The sequence below is a fragment of the Crassostrea angulata genome, chromosome 3, assembly GCF_025612915.1.
Source record: "Crassostrea angulata isolate pt1a10 chromosome 3, ASM2561291v2, whole genome shotgun sequence".
In the NCBI taxonomy this organism is placed as follows: domain Eukaryota; kingdom Metazoa; phylum Mollusca; class Bivalvia; order Ostreida; family Ostreidae; genus Magallana; species Magallana angulata.
The window spans coordinates 50,424,386-50,444,941 of NC_069113.1; the positions used below are offsets into that span (position 1 = coordinate 50,424,386).

The following is a 20,556-nucleotide window of genomic DNA, read 5'->3' on the forward strand; positions in this document are numbered from 1 at the left end:
GTAATCCTTTTTTATTTGATCTAAGCGACTTCCTACAGAATGTCTACTATCTGTGAAGTAGATACATGAACAAGATTTAGGAATTTTTGGGAACTTGTTTTGATAATCTTGTTCTTGGACGCCATCAAACTTGTATAATTTCATATCTGAAGTCTAGCAGGACATTGGAATTATGAAGGGGGAAATGATTTTATTTCTGAATATATACCTTATTTTTATATTCATGTATCATTCGATTGTTGTTTCCTCTTCATTTTATTTTTTAACACTTTTAAAAACAAAAGTCACTGAACTAAAAATTGCAAATAGTACTGAGATTATTTTTTCCGTTAAAAAAAATTAAAATTTTATATAAGATTGAACGTTTCTTGTCAAAACATTAATTGATCTTACACAAAAGCTTGATTAAATACAAAACTAATCTCCAAGAGCCTGCTATCACTGGTGCTAATAATCCAGAGGTACTTGCAGCATTTTAAGAATAATTAGACAACTTAGGATAAGCTAGAGAGCTTGCGACAGCGCCACACTGGGTTCGTGTGGGTGCCCCTAGATAACAATAACAATTGGATGACCGAAGTAGGAACCAAGATTCCAGAAACAAAAACAGACCATCTCCGTCCATTGCAGGCCACTAAATGGAAATATGGTCCTCGAATATGATACCTTAATCCTGACAATTAATAAACGGTTCGAGAACGGAAATTCATTTGATGCAAACATCTGTACTGTTATTCACATTGTCGAGGGTTATGTGATTTTAGCGGAAACAATTGGTTTGATCTCTTTTCATGGATCTGAACTGAGTTATAGCATATTGTCTCGAAAAAAAAATGAAAAAAAAATTATATTCCGTTTGATGGAGGTTCGTTCAGGTGTGGAGATCGGGTCCATTATTTTACCCGACTTCTATTGACGTCCGGAACGATTCTGTCAATGAGGCTCCGATGATTCGTCGCTATAGTAAACATGATTTATTTGCAATGACTATTTGTTAAAGCGCTTAATTGATATCACCCACTTTCATTTAATGCGAATGAAATGAACAAGAAAGTTTGATGATGTCATTAAATTTCTTCTATATAGGCGTTCTTCTTGCTTTTGTTAGGATAGTAGATTGAAACAATTGTCATTCAAGCCAGCTGTTAATAGCAAGAATCGAACTAAACAAACTTGCGCTAAGGTATTGCTGAGATAAATTCTCTTAACTTTTTTCTTTCTATTGTTACTATTACGTTACAATTGATATTATAAATCAATGCTGTCTCTTTCTTTATTTCTTTAAAATGTTACATTGCAAATTAAAAGTGATACCGGGGAAATTATACAAATACATACTACTAGTATACAAGTTGTGTGTATAATTAAAACATTATGTATTCATTATTTGTCACATTTCGATCGAAAAGTTGTTTTTTTTAAGAATTGAATCTTAATATCAATTTATGTTGTAAACCTTTACACACTGATTTATAAATAAACTAATGAATTAAATAAATGCATTTAATTTTAAAAATTTAACGGGTTACTTTCATAAGTAGAAAACAAGGAAAACAAAATAAAAATCTAACAAAAATAGAAACAAAATCTACATATTAAAGTAAAAAAATTGGGAAATTATCAACAAAGATTTTTAAATTGATAAAAAAGTGTACACGTTGTTATCATGAGTGACGATTTTGTTCTTCACCTTCGCTCGCCTTTGTCGGAAAAACGTGTTAAACAATGTATTATGTAGCAAAGATCGAAAAACAATGGAGAATACACGTGTCGCATTGATGATCCTAATTCATGCGTGAACATTTTAAAACAGATATTGGCATGAGTTGACATTAATTCATTCATTGTAACATGTTTTCGGATCGTCAGCATTTCATGTTGTAAACATATTTTTTATATTTAAATGGAAAGGAGAATTAATTTAAATCGATTTTTTTAAAAAGGAGAATTGTAAATAGAAAACAGCTTGAAGTTAATGTTAATAGCTTTGTTACCAAATATATTATATTATAAATGTTATAATTAAATTATATGAAAAACATTTTACTATTAAAAAATTGGCCAAAATCAAGGGGGATATTTATTTTTCGTTTATCAATAAAAACTGGAAGTGTTTGTACCTTTTCTCGGGGGTTTTTTTCCATAAATTCCGGGAAAACGGGGGCCTATTCCGAACCACTTGGTCTAGGACCCATTTTTGGTCAAACCAATTTGTTACAATTTAAATATTCCAAATTAAGAGGAAACGATATCCTACAACACGTGTTCGGGCGTTGTTAAGGTAACGGAGATTTGTTATAAATCCCGGGGATCAATGGCAGCGTCGATATTTAGCGCCATAAAGGGTTTATTTATCATATGGCAGGCCGGGCCGTCCGATCGGCCTAATCACTCTGATATCGCTCAAATACTCCCTGATTAGCCCTGCATTTTGTCCATATTTGCTCGGTAAATATACTCTAAACCAAGCACATGTTTTTATTTATGCCCATTGTTAGTGAATTGTAGCGACAATATAATAGTGGGAGTACAGCAGAGTAATGAACTACAGATTTCCCCTCGCTTATATAATTAGAAATCGCATTTTGTATATACACACCAGAAGCTGATGTCCAAAAACCTATCTCAATAAATTTGTAATACATGTGCATGAAAGTTTAGACAAATTTTCTGGGAAAAAAAATGCTACCAAATTTCTTTTTGAGCTATTAAAAACTGTTTACTTGGAATTAGAATTTATCTTCCTAATCAATTAATGCATCGTCCGAGGGCTTAAGACAATGACGTATTTAACTAGAGTCTGTTCTAGGACCCGATTGAAGTAGCATTCATCTCGGGACACGAGGTCTGCATAGAGATTCCGGCTCCGCTCCAATCTGTCTGTTTCCTGGCAACCGATTCACGACATCCATAAATAGGGTCTTTTGGCATGCGTCGTCACGCGCCAGATGCCATCACCAGTCACCTTTTGAAAATACCGACAGACGGTCACTTTTCCCGCCAACAAAGATATTCTGCAATTTAAATTTTCTATGATTATTTTTCTGGATTAATTATTGATATTTGCACGAATCTGTTGTAGTTTCTATCATAAGTAATACCTCATCGACTGTTTTTGAATGAAAGAATCTAACGTTAAGCCATCTTTTAGCATGTATACTTACAATATTAATATATTACAAATACTTAAATAGGGAGAGAAAGAAAAAATAAAAAGAAATCCTTTCCCTAAAAATTCTGTGGAATCCGAAAAAAATTACTTCAAAGGACATTGAAAGTACATTTAGAACAAACTTTAACTTTGTGGTTGCAATTCTAATTTTTTTTACACAATTGATTTTCTAAACACACCCTATTATGTACATGCACATATACATTTCTAAAACCATTGCGCCAAGAATTGACAAAAGCAGCGGGACAAGAATATACGTTTACCGAGAAAACAGACAGCCATAATAGCGACAAGGCCAAATGTCACATGAGGCCATAAGTTAACAGGGCGCTGTTCGCTATTGTTGTTACAAAAAAGTAATAAAAATCTAAATAAACATATATCAATATATTTTGTACTTTTGAGAGGTTAAGAGCATTTATATTCCTCCAAAACTTAGGACTTTTTTTTCCTCCCGAGAAAAATCCATATTGGGACAGCTAAAATCATATGGAACCATTTGTGTTTAGGTTTTTAACTCTATTCATCAAATTCCTTCTGATGTTTTTCTAATCTATATATATCTTAAAATATCAAATATTATACAATCCGTTCGATTATTTCTTTGCTTTTCTATTTGAAAAATATAAAAAAAAAACTTGAGACCAGCAATAAAAATTGGCTGTTCCCCCGTGTATCCCTGTTCCTGTTACCTATATATGATTTCTTTTCGTTTTGTATTTTATACTGCATCTAAAATAAGTTTGCAGAAATAATCGAATTTAATGCAAATTGACGCCGTTCGACATTGACAAACTTTTTGTCACATAGGTCTTACTGTGTAATTAAAATCGTTGGACCTCAAAACATTTGGAATCTAGAATTCTTTTTTAAAATGAAGCTATTGTGTAACAACACTTATAAATAAAAGATTAACACCTGTTTGGTGAATATCGTTTAAGTGTTAAAATATCCACACTTTCTATATCAGAGTATATTTTAACAAATTGTATTTGTGACACAGACAAAAAGAACGACAAGGGCCCACCGTGGCGATTATGAGGAAGTGATGTGAAATGAATAAAGGAGAAAACCGACACGGGAGATGGGTGTATTGATCCGAAACACGTGCAGACTCGGTAATTAAAGTAAGGTTGACTAGAAAAGAGTGTGTGTGACATCTTAAAAACATTTAACAGTGTCTTGAAGCAGTTCCATTGACAAAAATTAAGTGATATTTGATACAGGTTATATTTGAAGTGATTCTTATATTTAGATGTCAGAAATGGAGGGCTTGAGTCAGAGATCTTGCTTCAATGTCATTACAGTCGGTACAGACGCCCTTTTTTACACTGAATCTGGCAGAAACTCGGCGCATCCACTTCCAAGCATCACATCCATATATTTAATAGTAAGAATAAGTGACTGATTAGATTACATTTAGGACTAATGGAAGGACATTGTTTCCCACCCTTTGCACGATTGTACTTCCAGCGTCGACACTGATACAGCATTGTAGGAAAACAGTATTTATTAGATCGTTTTGAGCCTTTTTTATTTGAAAAAAAAATAATAAAAAGTTGGTTTTTTGTAAGTTTGAGCAGTGTGCTTTGGAATTGTTGGATTTCCTTTCGCTTCTTGCATACTAGTATTATTAATTTACATCTGCCATAATTTTAATTTGAGTTGAATTTGATTTTCGCTAGATTACACGTACTAGTATTTTCCCTTGATTTTTTACAACCAATGATATTTGACAATTGATCTAATTCACGAAATCCACAGACCTTTTTTGGTTGTCAGAAAGATCAAACACACTTTGGATAAAGATTTTCCATAATCGATAACAAAACATTTACAAACACCCCTTTATCTGAGCAAAAACAGTTGTTTTATTTGCTATTATCATATCGACAATAGCAAGGTTAATACCTTGATGGTATTAAATTGTCTTGAGATTCGAAGCGAGAGAGTTGTTTCTAGCAATAAGACGTAACGCATTGTTCTAATATAAACTCTTCAGCGAAAACCTGTTAATGTAGTGGTGTGTTTACGGGCATTAGCGGGATCTATGTATGTATAGTATGATTGACTTGTTAAAATACAAAAATGGGGCATTTACTTTTCTGATTAAAATTAAGGAGAGAGAGAGAGAGAGAGAGAGAGAGAGAGAGAGAGAGAGAGAGAGAGAGAGAGGTGGGGGATTTTGTATCAATTAAAATCTTCTTTTGCATATTATATTTTTTAATTTTTGTCTTACCAATGTACTTACACTTTTTTAATAATACTACACGTTGCAAGTTCGCACAATGTTAACTTTTCATTGGGTCATTTTGACATATATTATTTCCGTATCATTAGATCTAGAGAGAGAACTCTGAAAGCAAATAATAGAACTACGTTCGTCTTTTGGCCGACAATGTAAAATCGAATCTACCTATCTTCCATAGAAAAAAAAATCGGTAGTAAATTAGTACGGGAATTTGGCCGGGTCTGTGCCGGCCAGCTCATTATATTTTGTAAGAGTGTGTCAATATTTGTCAGGAAAACAAACAGCTCACAGAAATTGGGAAGGATAAGAAGAAAAGCAAATGACCATTGCATATCTTACAATGCCGGACAGTGCTGAGGTCTTTGATTATCAATTAGGCGCAGAATTTCGACGCCTCGGGCTTTCACAGTGTGTTTGCTCAAAATTCCAAGTAATTAACAGAAATATACACATTTTAACATGTTTTTGTTAAATTTTTGAAAGTTTGACTTTTCTCACGCAAAACATTTTTGAACTCTTTAGAAAGTCACTACATCCATTCTTCGGGGTCAAAATAGAACATGTCCCTTTCTTTTCTTTTTTATTTCAGAGGGTTTAAAGGTGAGTGTGTGTGTGGGGGGGGGGGGGGGGTGTATGTTATTTTGTTTGGTGAAATATCGTTTATCATGATCTAAATGTTAGAATGGTAAAACACTTAGACATTACGAATTTAAGCAATGTTTTGTAAAAATGATGATAGGATAGTATTTATATGAGCTCTTACTTATTTACTGAAATAACAGTGAATTGTGTAGTACTGTGGTAAAATAGCAAGGTAAAAATAGTAAAAAAAACTGTACAAGAAAAATTATCGTTTAAATAATCTCTAATTTAATATCTGTTGATAGATCCATGATGATAATTGTTTAATAAATATCCTCAAGCTGCCATTAAAAAAATCACAAATATAATTAAAAATTGAGACGGATTTGTAAATATATTCAAATAATTACAAACACATTTTATTATTTACAAGAAGTAAATAATCAAAGAACATGGTAAACAACAAGGCGAGTGTGGATAAACTGACAAATCCCGGTATAATATTTGAATATGGTGTCTTTAATTTGATTGTAAATTTTCGTATCTGTGGAAATACACACAAACCGTCACTAAGATGTAAGTAGTGTATGCTTGCTTTCAGTCAACGCTCCAACACCTTGTTGTATAATTGAGATTTATCTCCGTGTTTAACTTGATACTAAATTGCCATTTTCAGTGAATTGAAATGCAAATTTGTTCTCCTCATTATGCGGTTACTTTAAATATGCATATGCAGCTAGTGGTATTTGCTTGAAACACATCGTAAATCTAGTTCCTGAATTTCAAACAAAAATATTCCGGCGGCTTGTGCCTTTGGTGTATAGATTACCATGTAGTGGCAGAAGTTACTTAATTAAAATGGTAAATTCGTAAACAGAAAACGATTAATGTAAGTTTATATTTTCATTACCTGTTTTCAAGTTGATGTTTGTAATTAGTATTAAAATGAGTTCCAATGATTTTGAGTTATATGGAAACTTTTTTTCATTATGATAATGTTTTTACTTTAGCTCTCATATTTACAAAATATATTTATGTTTTACTCTGTTGTATATATTTTTGGTGTTCAGTCAATAATTCAGTACATGTGTATTATTTACACTTATAATTCTAGTTCCAAGAAATAGAAATAGAATTAATTTATTCATGTTAATTTTGTGCAATGGAAACAATGATACAATGTATAAATATTATTAGATCTTTTGAAAGGATCACGGATGAATACACAAAAAGTTACATATATTACATATATAATCAATGATTCGTACAAAGAAATTTTAATCAGTAGATATAAAATAAAATAAATTCCTTTTAGAAAAAAAAACCTAAGTGAAATGAAATGTAAAAATTGCACAAAGGATTTTTATAAAATCTAATGAATCATATGCCTGTTTTTTTTTTTATTTCAATAAACTTTTCGAATTGTCTTCTGAACGAGAGAAGAAAAAATATTCTAAAAACATTTTTTCTTCCTTTTTAATATTAGATTTAATCAAGTAAAATGTTGAACTGTAACCCATTTCATGCATGTGTTTGTGTGCTATAGAGAGTTAAGTTTGATTGATGTTTTATTAGTATTTTTTATTGCTCGGAACGGACATAAAAATGATCCGTCATTGGACAGCTAGTATGAATTGATTTTCTGAGACACGTTTTTTGTTTGTACCTTATATAAATTTTAAATTCAAAATTACTAAATTATTGTGTTCAACAGTTTCCATTTTACAATTTTCTTTTACTATTTCAGCGGGGTATATTTTGGAGCCCGACATCGGGAACATTCTTAATCACATACTTTTCCGTATCATCAAGTGGTAAACTTCAAAACAGAATCTCAAATTTATTACTAGTATATAGCATACCACCATCTAGTTTACCGTGATTTTTTTTCTATCAACAAATGCCGGTGGATATCTCTAGAACATTTTTATTTTCTGACCTTTTTACAATAAAAACGATTAATTTCTATACTAAACTTTAAAAGACAATAAAAATAAAGAACCAATAAAAATTGAATTTGTTTAACAAGTAAGCATTAAATATAAAATTCAGTCTATAATACGATGCAATATGTCTACCCTTTTCATTATTTATTTTTATCTATATTTTATTTGTTATCTTACTTTAAAGAATTATGAAATTATTCTTGTTTGTAAGTTAATCTATCGCTGGTTTTGAACAACGCAATTCTGGTTCAGATTCTAGCAGGGGTAGCAGCATTGTTGTTGTTTCCCTTGTGAAGTGGTACGCAGATTGTTAATCCCCTCCTTTCTGATTGGTAGAAAATGCGGGATGTAAAAATATCCACCAATTTTATTGGTTGAAAACCGCTTAACGGAAGGGAAATTTTGCTGTTAATTTATAACGTACGATACGATTTAACCATTTCATAATATTTACAACCGAAAACATTAACCAAAAAAAAAACATTTGATAGAATGGACATTTTATAAATTTTCTACAGCAATTTGAGATATAATTCAATATTTTTATAGATTTAAAAGATCCACACATATATATGTTTTTCTCTACATACTTATATTTAATATTTGTAATTATATTTTATTTTTACAATTATTTCTAAACAACTCTGAGTTATTCGAAATTTCATCTTGAGTCTGCTGAACATTTTTTTTAAATTCTGCTGATGATTTTGCTTCACTGAAATGAAATGATAAAAACAATATAGGCGTTGTACGTGATGACGACAAACCGTATTAAAACAGCTATGCCTGTATTTGTTGCATTTGACGCCCACGCGGGGACTTTGGTTTTTCCTGGCAGGTGAGAGTGGTTGGCCTTCAGGTGTTGCCACTCCAGAATTGTCTTATGGGACAGTATGGTAAAACGAAATATACGTCAATGTCATAATGGATCCGCTGAACGAAAATACACTTTGGTCTTCTCTGATGATCATGTATACATGTGATCGATTAAAGCAAAAAAAAATTAACTTCATATCTCTAAGTTTCGGTTTTCATATACTTCTAGACCAAGTCAAGCAGTTATGGAATAGTGAAATGTATAATTCATCAAAAGGGATTAACTATAGAATTTTTAAAACACCATTATCATTGGAAAAATACTTATTAGATCTGCCTTCCAAATATCAGAAATCTTTTTGTACTTTTAGAACAAGTAATGCTAAATTGCCTATAGAACGGGGTAGATGGTATGAAATACCTCGTGAAAACCGTATATGTACCATATGTAACTGTATTGAGATAGGAGATGAAATTCATTATTTATTTCATTGTACAGATATAACAATTAAAGATAAGAGAGTTTTACATACCTTCATACTTCTACACACAACCAAATGTTTACAAATTTCAACAACTCTTTAATACTAATGATAAAAAAATTGTTGATTAATCTGTGTAAATTCATTAAAGTTATAATTGAGAGAGTTAGCTCTCTGGATTAATTTCTAATCATACTTTTTTTTCATTTTTCACTCTCCAATGCATGCAATGTATTATATGTATTATTGTTCAATTGATTTTTCTCAACACTGTAATTTATGCAGTTCAGAGAATAAAGAAATTGTCAATTGTTCAGAAATATAGTTTTGTATAAAACTACTTGATTTCCGAGACGTTGATTATACCAAAACTCTATTGTTTGAAAAATGAAAACCATAATTAATTCTTTTTTATGAACAATAAACAACCACCACATGCACATACATTGATAAATTCGATGTTATGATTTTAGGTTTAGATTAATATTAAGATCAAAGCACGTAATATGATGTCACTGATCACTGATTGGTTGTTACCGATCCATCATAAATTTCATGAAATATTTCAAGAATGAATACGACTGACAAGGGCAATGATTATATTTAAGAACTAACATATGCAGCCATTGTTTAATTATTCATAATTTTTATTATCTCTTTTCAGGGCTAATCAAAGAAACAGGATTTAACGAAGATTTTTTATTGCTATAGTTCTTAGAAATAAATTTTATTTATGAAATATGTCTTTTTATTTATCTTTAAAAACTGTGAAAAAATCAAATGAATTGTAGACTTAAAAAAAGGTGTGAGTTTAATATTTGTTACATGTATATGTGGTTTTCCATTTATCCTTAAACACGAATATGATTTATATCAACCAATACCTGGTATAATAACTTTATCAGTTACCATCAGACGCAGTGTTGCTTTTCTAGCATTTTCTTAACATGGTCTATATTAGATTGATGATGTTTTCCGTAATTTTTCACACTAACTGCATCAAAAACAAATAAATTATAGATTTGCATGTGTTCAATGGAAAAATGGATGAACTTGGAGCAATAAGATCGGATATAATCCGAAAAACGAAAATTTGTAATATCAGTGTCTCGGAGGAGTAAATTGCTGTGATAACTTCCGCCACATTACCACTACTGAAAAAAATAGTTCATTCGGAGCCTCTGGTTCAAGTGTAATAATTTCCGCTCTGCACATACAGAATAAAAGTCATAGAAACTTTGGCGAGAGACGTAATGAGGTGATCGCTTTTACTTGGTTTAACATGTGGTGGGCTTGTGGCGACCCCTGGTCACCAATTTGCTGCAGCTGAATAGATCTGTCGTATAAAGACTCTATCTACTGGGGGATCATATTGCAAATACACCTCGTGTTGTCTGTAACATTCACTGATCTTTTATTCCAATTTACAGAAATTGTTTTTATTCAGATAATATATTGTTGTGATCAACTAGGGTTAGATTGTTGACTCTCGTCTCCATATTCGCCGCAATATCAATGCATAATTTATGACCAATTTCAAAATAGAATCTCTAGCGGATCAAACTCGCACCTGTCGGGTTAGGCATGATGGCCACGCCCCAAATTACTGTTTTATATTTTCACCATAAATTTCATCTTTGTTAATGTTTGAGATCAAAAGCATGGTATTATCTTGAAAAATATATGAGTGACGGGTTAGTAATATTTTCCCTTTTTGGGCGATAACGGACTAAACGTCGATTAATTCGGGAAGCTGAAAGCCTTCACCTGCAAGCAAGGTGATGTTAATCTCATTCGGTCTATTGATTAATCCACAAACTTTCAATTACGCCATGGTTTATCATTCATAATCCGACAAAAATATTGAAGACGATTCTAAATTTCAAAACATCCAATTACTTTGATAAAAATCAAGACATGTGAATAATCGGATTAAATAGCAAGAAATTAGTTCGGTTGTAAAATTTAAAAAAAAAAAAATTTAAAAATCTAACATCAGTTTGTTTGAAAAATTTGAATAAAGAACAATGTCAATATTAACTGCAATAAAATGTAAACAAATCTTTGAGTTAGTAACACGAGCTTTATATCATTTTTAAATTATTTTTTTTACGTGGATAATAGCATAAAGTAAGATTGGTGTGTTTAGCGGTAAATACAACAACCAAGAAAAGGCCCAAAAACAAAACAAAGCAAAAAATGCATCAGGGACACAGCATTTCTATGAGAAATATCTACAAAATAATCGTATTCTGTTTCATGAGTTAGAAGAAGGAAAATCCCTATGTTCTAAATATTGAATTCTACTGACGTCCGATGAACACAACACACTTGATAATCATTGTCATTAAGCTGTCGTTTAAGAATAAGATTTCACGACAGAAGGCGTACCTAAGATCTCAATGATACACCTTTAAATTATATATATATATTTAAATGAGAGAGGCGAATCCTGATGTATGCATGCAATATTTGGCTTCTGTAAAAATAAAGTGAATGTTTCATATGTCCATATGTAAGAGTCAGATTAGGTAAAGGTTTATACTTTTTTAAAAATCTAGCACTTTTATATCTTTGTATAATAAAACTTTCTTTTTTAAGAATTATATTCATATTTCAAAGATATCAAATTAAACATGAATTCACGTGAATAAAATAAAGAAAAAAAATCCAATTTTTCATAAATGTCCGTATAATAATGTTAGAAGTGGAGCGTCTGGCCTTTGCTGGAGTGGATATTCCGGCACATGTCAGCCAGCGATGAATCGTCTATCTACACATAAGAACAAAACACACAATCATTGGTACCCCAAAAATGTGGTGGGAGATGTGTTGCCATAAATAGACCATAAGATGGATGGGCCATTAGCGAAATCAATCCCCTGGTATGACTTGGACGGGATGGAGTACTTGGTTTTAGATCATGTTGCAATTGGAGAAGAAACCCGATCAGAATACTGGACGGTTGTCGGGGAAGATCGCTCCTCGTGTGTTTGTTCCCACCCAGGGAAGTCTTTGAGGAACCAAGCCCCCAATTCTACAGGTCTTGAATTATCCTCTGCTTGTTTCCTTATATGAAACTAAAACAGTATTTACACATTCTTAAGTACTGTTTTTTACCATGTCTTAAAGTGTATGTATTTTTTATGGATGTGATAGAAATCAAAATGTTGCATGTGCAGGTATCATGCCATAGGACCGGTTGCAATGTATTAAATAACACGCTAATATATTATTAATAACAATATCAAAGAACAATAGAAAAAAATCGAGCTGTTTGTAAAAAAAACTAATTAATTTATATTTTCAAAAATAAATAATAAAAAAACAAACAAAAAACTATTTACCCTAAAATTAAAACTGGGAAAAAATTGGCAGTAATGAACGTCATAAAAAGCTGTAAGAATCTATAGAGTCTATCAAGGGTGTTTATAATCTCCAAGTTGAGGCTACTTTGTATAAAACGATTGCTATTTAATTTATTTGGTTTCAATGAGCAGTATTGATAACAAGAGACTTCCATCAGATCTTTTCTTTTATTTCAATGCAAAAACCTGGACGAACACATAAAAAATCATTAATTTTTTGTAGATGTAAACCAAGCGACTCGCCAGCTACCCCCTGTGGGCAAAAAATGCATTTAGTCAGACTGAGTAATGCCCTTTATATTCTCTTCAAGAGTGGGTCATGTATGAAATATTGAATTCAAGGATCATAAGGTACAATATATTAATATTAATTAAAAATAAAACGTCCCGGGATAATCTTTGATAGATATCATCATTATTGGGATATCTTAAAATGATGCATTGCATAATCTGATAATGGGAACATTTCACAGTATCATTCAAATGCTGCATGTGTATTAATTTTCTTGATTTGAGTTGCTCTTAAATTTCAACTGGTTTCTTCATGTTTTATTTCTCTATATATATTTACGTATATAATACATTTAAATTTTTCTATATCTTATTTTTTTTATATCTTTAATTATTTTGCAACAAATTTTAAATATTATATAACTGATTCTTATTTTGGTTAATATTCACTCTATTTTGTTGTCGTATGACAACTTTTTGCGATTTTTCTGAATATATTTGTTACAAAGTTGAACTAATCAGCTACAATAAAATGTGTTTTATTTTTTTAACCTGTTATTTAACTTTATTTTCAAATCATATATGGATCTAACATTACGCGAACAGTTTAATTTGTCAAATTTCCAAATATGGAAATATAACACATTACAAATTTCAAATGGTTACAATTTGATAAATCATAATTTACTTATTACTATGGTTGGTAATTCTAAATATACATATATTGATACAATTTTTTAGATGGGAAAATATTTTTTTTTAAAGTAAACGTTTGAACGATACACGAATCTAAATGGCTGTAGATGTAAGCTCTGTATTTCATAAAACACCACTTGACCAGACTTGTTCAAACACTGACCCTCTCTCTCATATATCTCGCCATAATTTTAGAATTTATGGCGCAAGGAAAATCGTAAGAAATACGTAAAGTGGGAAAAACACGAAGAACCGCGATAATGTGGATGACGAGATCCTTGGACTTGAAAGCGAAAAATCTTCATAATTCATCTCCTGTTATCGAAACACATCAAAGAACCGGGAGCTTTCCAACGAGTGTCATAGATTATATTTTTCGTCTCAGGTCGACATATTTACTGTGAGAGAAGCCCTAAGCTTGTACACTTCTAGACTGGGCACTTTGTTCTCTCGATCCATCCCGCGATGAGGAGCTTTTTCACAGGGCAGTTAGGACAAAATTAAAACTTGTGCGACCCTGGAGAGTCCGGTATTTCCCAGTACAAAGGAAAACCTATCGCATCGGCTTGCTGATTTACGTTAGCACTCCAACTTCAAATGAACCAGGGTGCATGCACCTTCATATAGCTTATAAACTCTAAAGGCGACAAAAATCTACGAGAAACAATTTAATTTTTAGGGAAAAAAAACCTATTAATTCTAGAAATGTAAGTGTAGAAAATTATGACGTTTTTAGCCGTTAGGTCATTGCATTTTATTTGAATTTAATATTGCCAAAATAACACAAAATTAACCACTAATAAATGTGAGAAAAAAAACGAAAAAATTATGTGGAATATATCCAAATTTATCTTTGTACTTTTCAACCAAGTTATATATGTTTTCAAAACATCTGAATAAGTCCATGCCAAATTGATATAGTTTCTCCTTTTTTGTTGATGATAAAATTGTGTACTGCATAAGTAATTAAACGCAAAACAATTACAATCGCAAAAATATTGATATATATATATAATTTTGTTGAAAGCATCTGTTTTTTAACCTGATGCGATATTCAAAAATAAAATATTCGAAACATTACTTACCAAACATATTATAACCTTTTCATTTAAAAGATTTCAAAAAAAAAATTGTATATCAATTAGTTATCTTCTTCAACACTAATATTGAAAAACATTTTTAAGCATATTTTTTTTTACCATATTTGTTAAAAAATAATTTTAAAAACAGATACACATAGATATGTCATAATAAATTTTATTTTGAACTGTAAACCTTTCACTAACATCTAAAGAGGCATTTATCGTGATTATCAAGAATTGTTGCCAAAATTGATAAATATGATACATGTCCTTAGCAAAAAAAATCGTACTTACTGTCTGCTACATTTATAAGCCCATATCAAAATTGTAAAGCCGAAGTCAGAAAATGGCGCAAAGGTTGTTCATTAAATCTAAAATACAATTGAAAAATACCCCAGGGGATTCAATTTCAATCAAATTCAGTAACAAGCTTGTTATAATCTCACAGTTTATTGCTCAAGAGAAAAAACTGAGGACAAGTGGTTCAATCAAGCAGAGAAGTCTTTGTTGCTTCTTTGGACAAAAAATATTTGGGGTAGTTTTCGCCATATTTTCAAACTTCTTCACGAATGGTCACGTGACATCTTCTAACCCTGCATGACCCCATTTCGTTTTGCCGAAATTGTGGACCATGTCAGACAAAAAAACATAGACTGCTCGGCGCCGGTAGACTTTGCTCTTTTGGATTAAGTAATGCAAATTCAATTCCTCGGCATCACTTACAGAACTTCAAGAAGACCTCAAATCTGTTGGACACACTCTTCAAAATTCGGATATTTTGACATGCGTATTGCAGAACTTAAGATTTGTTTTTAGTGAAATTTAAGATGTATGCCAAAGAGCTTAGGGAAGTCCGTTTATTTCGAATTATAGTCCTACAGAACCAAATCAAGTACTTACAAGTTGGTGTAGGGTGTAGGCGAGTTCTTCTCCGACCTTTGGTAACCCTTTGGATATTTTAAGACTAATAAGACAGAAGTAGTAGTTTTTGTACTCTATGGTACTCTAGAACCAACAGAAGGAAGACTTGAAGCTGTACTTCAAAACACTATAAAGATTCTGGACTTTTAGATCCCGAGTAACAGTGCAAGTGTAATGTTTATACGGTTAGCATAACAGTTAGGTTAAAAAGTTATTTGTAACTCATAACAATCAAAAAGGCGGAAGCAAAATTTTTGTTCGTTCTTCTAAATGTCGTGCAACTTTGTTCAGTAAAAAATAACTTATTCCTGTTTTTAAGGAGTAGATTAAAATCTTCGTGTGTCACAGATTTGTGTTTTTCAAATTAAGGAAAAAAAAACAATTTTGTTTTGGTATAGATTAAAAAATATGATAATAAATGTGCATTAATATCATTCTTTTTCCTCTAAGTCAGTGATTCGCTTTACTCTCGCAAAGATGTCACTGTATGGAGTATATCCCTCAAAGTTTCTAAAGAAGGAATGGGATATATTCGTTATAGCATTAGATTTAAAATTACATGGGAATACATCAGATTCTAGATACAACTTTTTTATAACTTTCAAACGTTACTTTTTGGAACAGAAATCAGCTTATTGATTTGTATATAAAGAGTTTTAAAAACCCATTAACAAACAAACGAACCAAAGCCATATTATGTTGGCTGCGTGGTCAGTAACTAACCATACATTTTACATCTACATATTGATTTTATTCCACATCATCTATGTTTAAAAAAATATCAAACTTTTCGACGTTTATCTAACTAAAAATTTTAACATCATTAAAGGGTCTTGACCCTGATAGCCTTTTTTGTTGGAATAAGTTGATGACATTAAATATGTATAGAAGATAAACAAAATAATTTTTTAATTAAATATACGCCAATGAATGGAGGTATCTCATTTATCCTTTAAAAGAATCATGTGTCACTCTTTATCGAATAGTCGTGTAGACAATAAATCTTGATGTCTTATAAAATATAAATATAAAAAGTTTTTGAAAGTGAATTTCAATTTATTTTCTCTCTCTCTCTCTCTCTCTCTCTCTCTCTCTCTCATTAAAACCCTACCCGGTTCCTTAACAGGTCTCTAACAAATCAAAACAGTTTTATTATTGCCTGACCGAGATCTGGGTGCATTTTGTGACGTCGACGGAATTGTCAACTTCAAACCGTGGTTTGTTTTCTTGCATAATGAAATTCAATCTGGACGATCGAGTACACACTTTGTGGTCATTCAAACTAAAGAACCACGTCTTGAGTGGGGATATGTGCCCTCATGTTTAGATTTCTGCTTAAGCCCACCTATGTTTCGATCTAGCTTGTTCTATATTATATCCATTATTCAAAGAGTACCGGATTTTTAACCCTAATATGTCGGTCCTGACCCAAAGTCAAATCTTAAAGTACAGAGGGAATATAGCAATAAATGTGTGGTCAGTACTTCATCATATTCAGCTGCAGCAATTCTACATACAACAACACATTAAGACACAAAATGTTCATTCGTAATTTGTATAATCTTAAAACAAGGTTTGAAATAAAGCGCAATCACGGAACGGTTGTAGGAATTGCTGTTTATTACTGTTATATTGATAGTTTAAAATCAAAGATGTATAAACTTATATATAACAATTGTTATAGATAAGTTATAGAAAAGTTTAGAAATCTTTGATTTTAAACTTTCAATGTTACACTTCTATTAGTGAGTACATTATATGCCACTAGATATATGTCGCATGGCGCACGGCTTACGCACAAGTGTGATTCAGGGGTAAAGTTAAACAACTATCTTAGTTATGTACATGTATATATTTATATAGACCATATATCATCCTATTTTCCTGTTATTTTAAAATTTGTACACAGAGTATTATTGTAATCATGTCATCATTAATCAATTGCGTGTGTTATACTAAATACACGATTCAGGTTATATCTTTGAGTACTTGTATATCGCTTTACATGTATTTCAGATAGGATTGACAGCTCACATACACGACAGCTTAGAATAATTTGTCTCCAAAATGAAGGAAAGTGTCACATTTCTCTCACTTTGGGCAGAATAAGAAATAAGCTAAACTTGAAAACCCTTGTGATAAAAAGGATATGATTCTGACGGTTTTGAAATAAGATATAGCTAGCAGCTGACGTACGGGAAAACACGACCCGTGGGTGTTCAACAGATCTCGCAATAGGGTCAAAAACGAGAAACGAAGATTTAACAACAAACATTGAAAGAACGTGAATAGATTTTAATTACTTTTTGATCAACTTTAAACTTTTCGACCACAGAACAAAGACAGGGTCGGGAAGATGTGGTCAGGGTTCGGTGTGGGTTCCCCATTGACTGATTGACGGGACCTTATAGTCGGAAGTTACAAGTGGCGTAGATGGCTTTATTGGGTGTTGTAATAGACAAACAGCTCGGGGACAGGTTTATAACTGTAACACGGACCACACAACACCCTGCCCAGGTGCGCAGAGAGAGAGAGATCTGTCGAAAACTTACCCTCGTTTCTGCTGTGTAACGATCGGCTCGTTACCGTTTGCACTTTTAATTTTATTTTGAAATAGGAAATGTGGAAACCAATTATTTTGTTTTCATCTTTTTTCTTTCATGAGTGGTGTTTGATGGCAATCCCTATTAGTGATAAAATCAGTGTGGCATTTGTATACGTTCTTGTATATTTCGTATTTTTAAAGAAAAAATATCTAATCTTCAATTTCCTTTCAGATACTATAGACACATTTGAAAAAAAGATAAAAATGCAAGGCCGCGTTTGTTATGCATATGCATGTCATATGTGCACATCACAGAATTAAAGGAAAACGATATGAAAGTAACCGATATGGTTTCCAGATAAGAAGTATTAGTATTTCACGCCCATCAATACTTAATGTAATCCAAACAAAAATATTTTTGGGTCAATATTAAATCAAGTGCTCAGAAAATAAATGTTCTCTAAATGTAAAATTTGTAGGAAATATCGACAGATTAGCTTCTACAATAAGAGGTCTCTTAATGCCAATAAAATACGTGCATTAAGTCCCCGAATTTGGCAGGCTTCAGTATTTGAGTTTCAGATGAACTTGATTGAAAATTTAAGTTTAGAGTCCTCCACTTTTCGAGGTAATATAAACGCAGAGATTTGCGCGCTAAAGACAACACTTTCAAGATAACACAAACACCGCTTACTTACAATGGCGCTTGGTTATTCAACAGATTAATAATCTTTTATTGCGGCTTACAAATGTGTGAAGACAAAAGACAAACAGTACCAGCGATTATTGTTCCATGAAAACAAAGTCGGGTGGCGAACCTCTTCTTCATTAGAGTTTATCCGAAGCACACACTTCTTCAAAACGCTTTATAAACTCTTATTCTTCGCCCAAACACAATATTTGTGTTAATTGGCAACCTTTTCTACACAGAACAAATTATCCACATCTTTATGGCCCTTACAATAATTCACGTGCGGACATGCATTGGGATATATATTTTGTGTGTGCCCTCTGACCATATTTAAACATTGTTAGATAAACCATTCAGTTTCTTCAACGCTTTTTTTTTTTCAAAGTTTTCATTCTCTACAAAATATACAAATTATCATTCAACATACAAAAGGTGTATTGATTTTTATGAATTCGTTTTCATTAATCCAGATCACAAGGTCGCTTAATAAAAGTTATTTTGTTCATTATATTTATTCAAAGTAATATTTGATATTGACAATTTTTTATAAAACGGTTCCAAAATGTATAGTTCTAATAGCATTAATATTTGTGCGTGACTTTACCAAATTCAAACGATACAATCATATTCTCTTCTCATCTTCCCAGTACCTCCCTTTAATTAAAACACTTTTTCCTCGCTGCTTGCCTCCCCTTAAAACATCCTTCGACAAGAGCTATCAGTAATGACCATCAAACAATAATTGTTAGAGTCCCCCGATTCAGGTACGCGACGTTTTGCCACCAACGGGAGCCTGAAAGGGAAACAAGTTCCCTTGCGAGACGGTGCAAGCGATTTAATCATATATTAATTAAATAAAGATATTAAACTGCTAACAAACCAATAACTAGAGATCGTTTTCCTTTCTTTAATAAAACCTCGGTGTTTTTTTGCCTCGCGGAAACTTAGGGATATTAATTAATTTCACCAAATTTGTCGCCTTCGCTGTATAACCGCTAATATATTACGCACTCGTGCATTTTCCTCTTGCAATTTTCGAACGATTTTCCCCCGAGGGAATTTTGTTATTGAGGACCGGTTCCTGGCAAGTCCTCGCAGAATTTTTGATATGTAATTTGTCTTTGGTACTTGCATAATGAATAATTAAATTGCCCGTTTCTAGCGTTCTAGGGGAAATCGTTACAGATAATCCGTCATTTTTATTGTCATGTAGGATACAGTTTTGCATAAATCTGGTATAATTTTGTCACGAGAGGCAGCGAATCAGTTATCATTTTTATGGTCTTTAAAATCATTAAATCAATATTGCTATGAGGCAACAGATACCAATATTTTATACGGATTTTTTTTTAACCAATTATTGTTTATGACACATTTTATTGGTTATTATATGCTAATGATATATAGCTTTGCGCATCTTACAGCAGTACTCATCTTTTCACAAAGGTAGATATTTATAAATTTCTAAACGTTTCAATCTCAATAATAATCAGAGCCGGATGAGTATTTGAGTAAAAACTAAAAATGAGAGTTGCGATGGGTTTTTTTTCTGCTTTACAAACGACTTACTTAAACTTGCATTCTTATTTGTTATTAATTTTCAAAACCTCTTTCTGTCTGTTTAAGTTTAATTAAAATAAATTAATTCTCTGCCATTTTTTTTTTTTGCCGAACAATTTTGTATGCGCTAATGATGAAAAGAATGTGAAAAGGGCGAGAAGATTAAGGAATTTCCCCTCGCAAGCACGATTCCCGGAAATGGTTTCTGGACCC

The 20,556-nt window shown here is 31.8% G+C and overlaps 1 long non-coding RNA gene across 3 annotated transcripts in view; it reads left to right on the top strand.

Moving 5' to 3' along the window:
• LOC128178262 (uncharacterized) overlaps nt 1-9,988 on the top strand; it is a 12,009-nt gene extending 2,021 nt beyond the window's left edge. The window contains exons 2-4 of one of the 3 annotated variants that reach the window (XR_008242931.1): nt 4,176-4,299; nt 4,428-4,562; nt 9,914-9,987. This is a non-coding gene — a long non-coding RNA (uncharacterized LOC128178262). Of the gene's footprint in view, nt 1-4,175; nt 4,300-4,427; nt 7,051-9,913 lie in introns of those variants that run through there. The other 2 variants (XR_008242932.1, XR_008242930.1) reach the window with 2 other exon arrangements.
• Nucleotides 9,989-20,556: the final 10,568 nt, after the last annotated feature.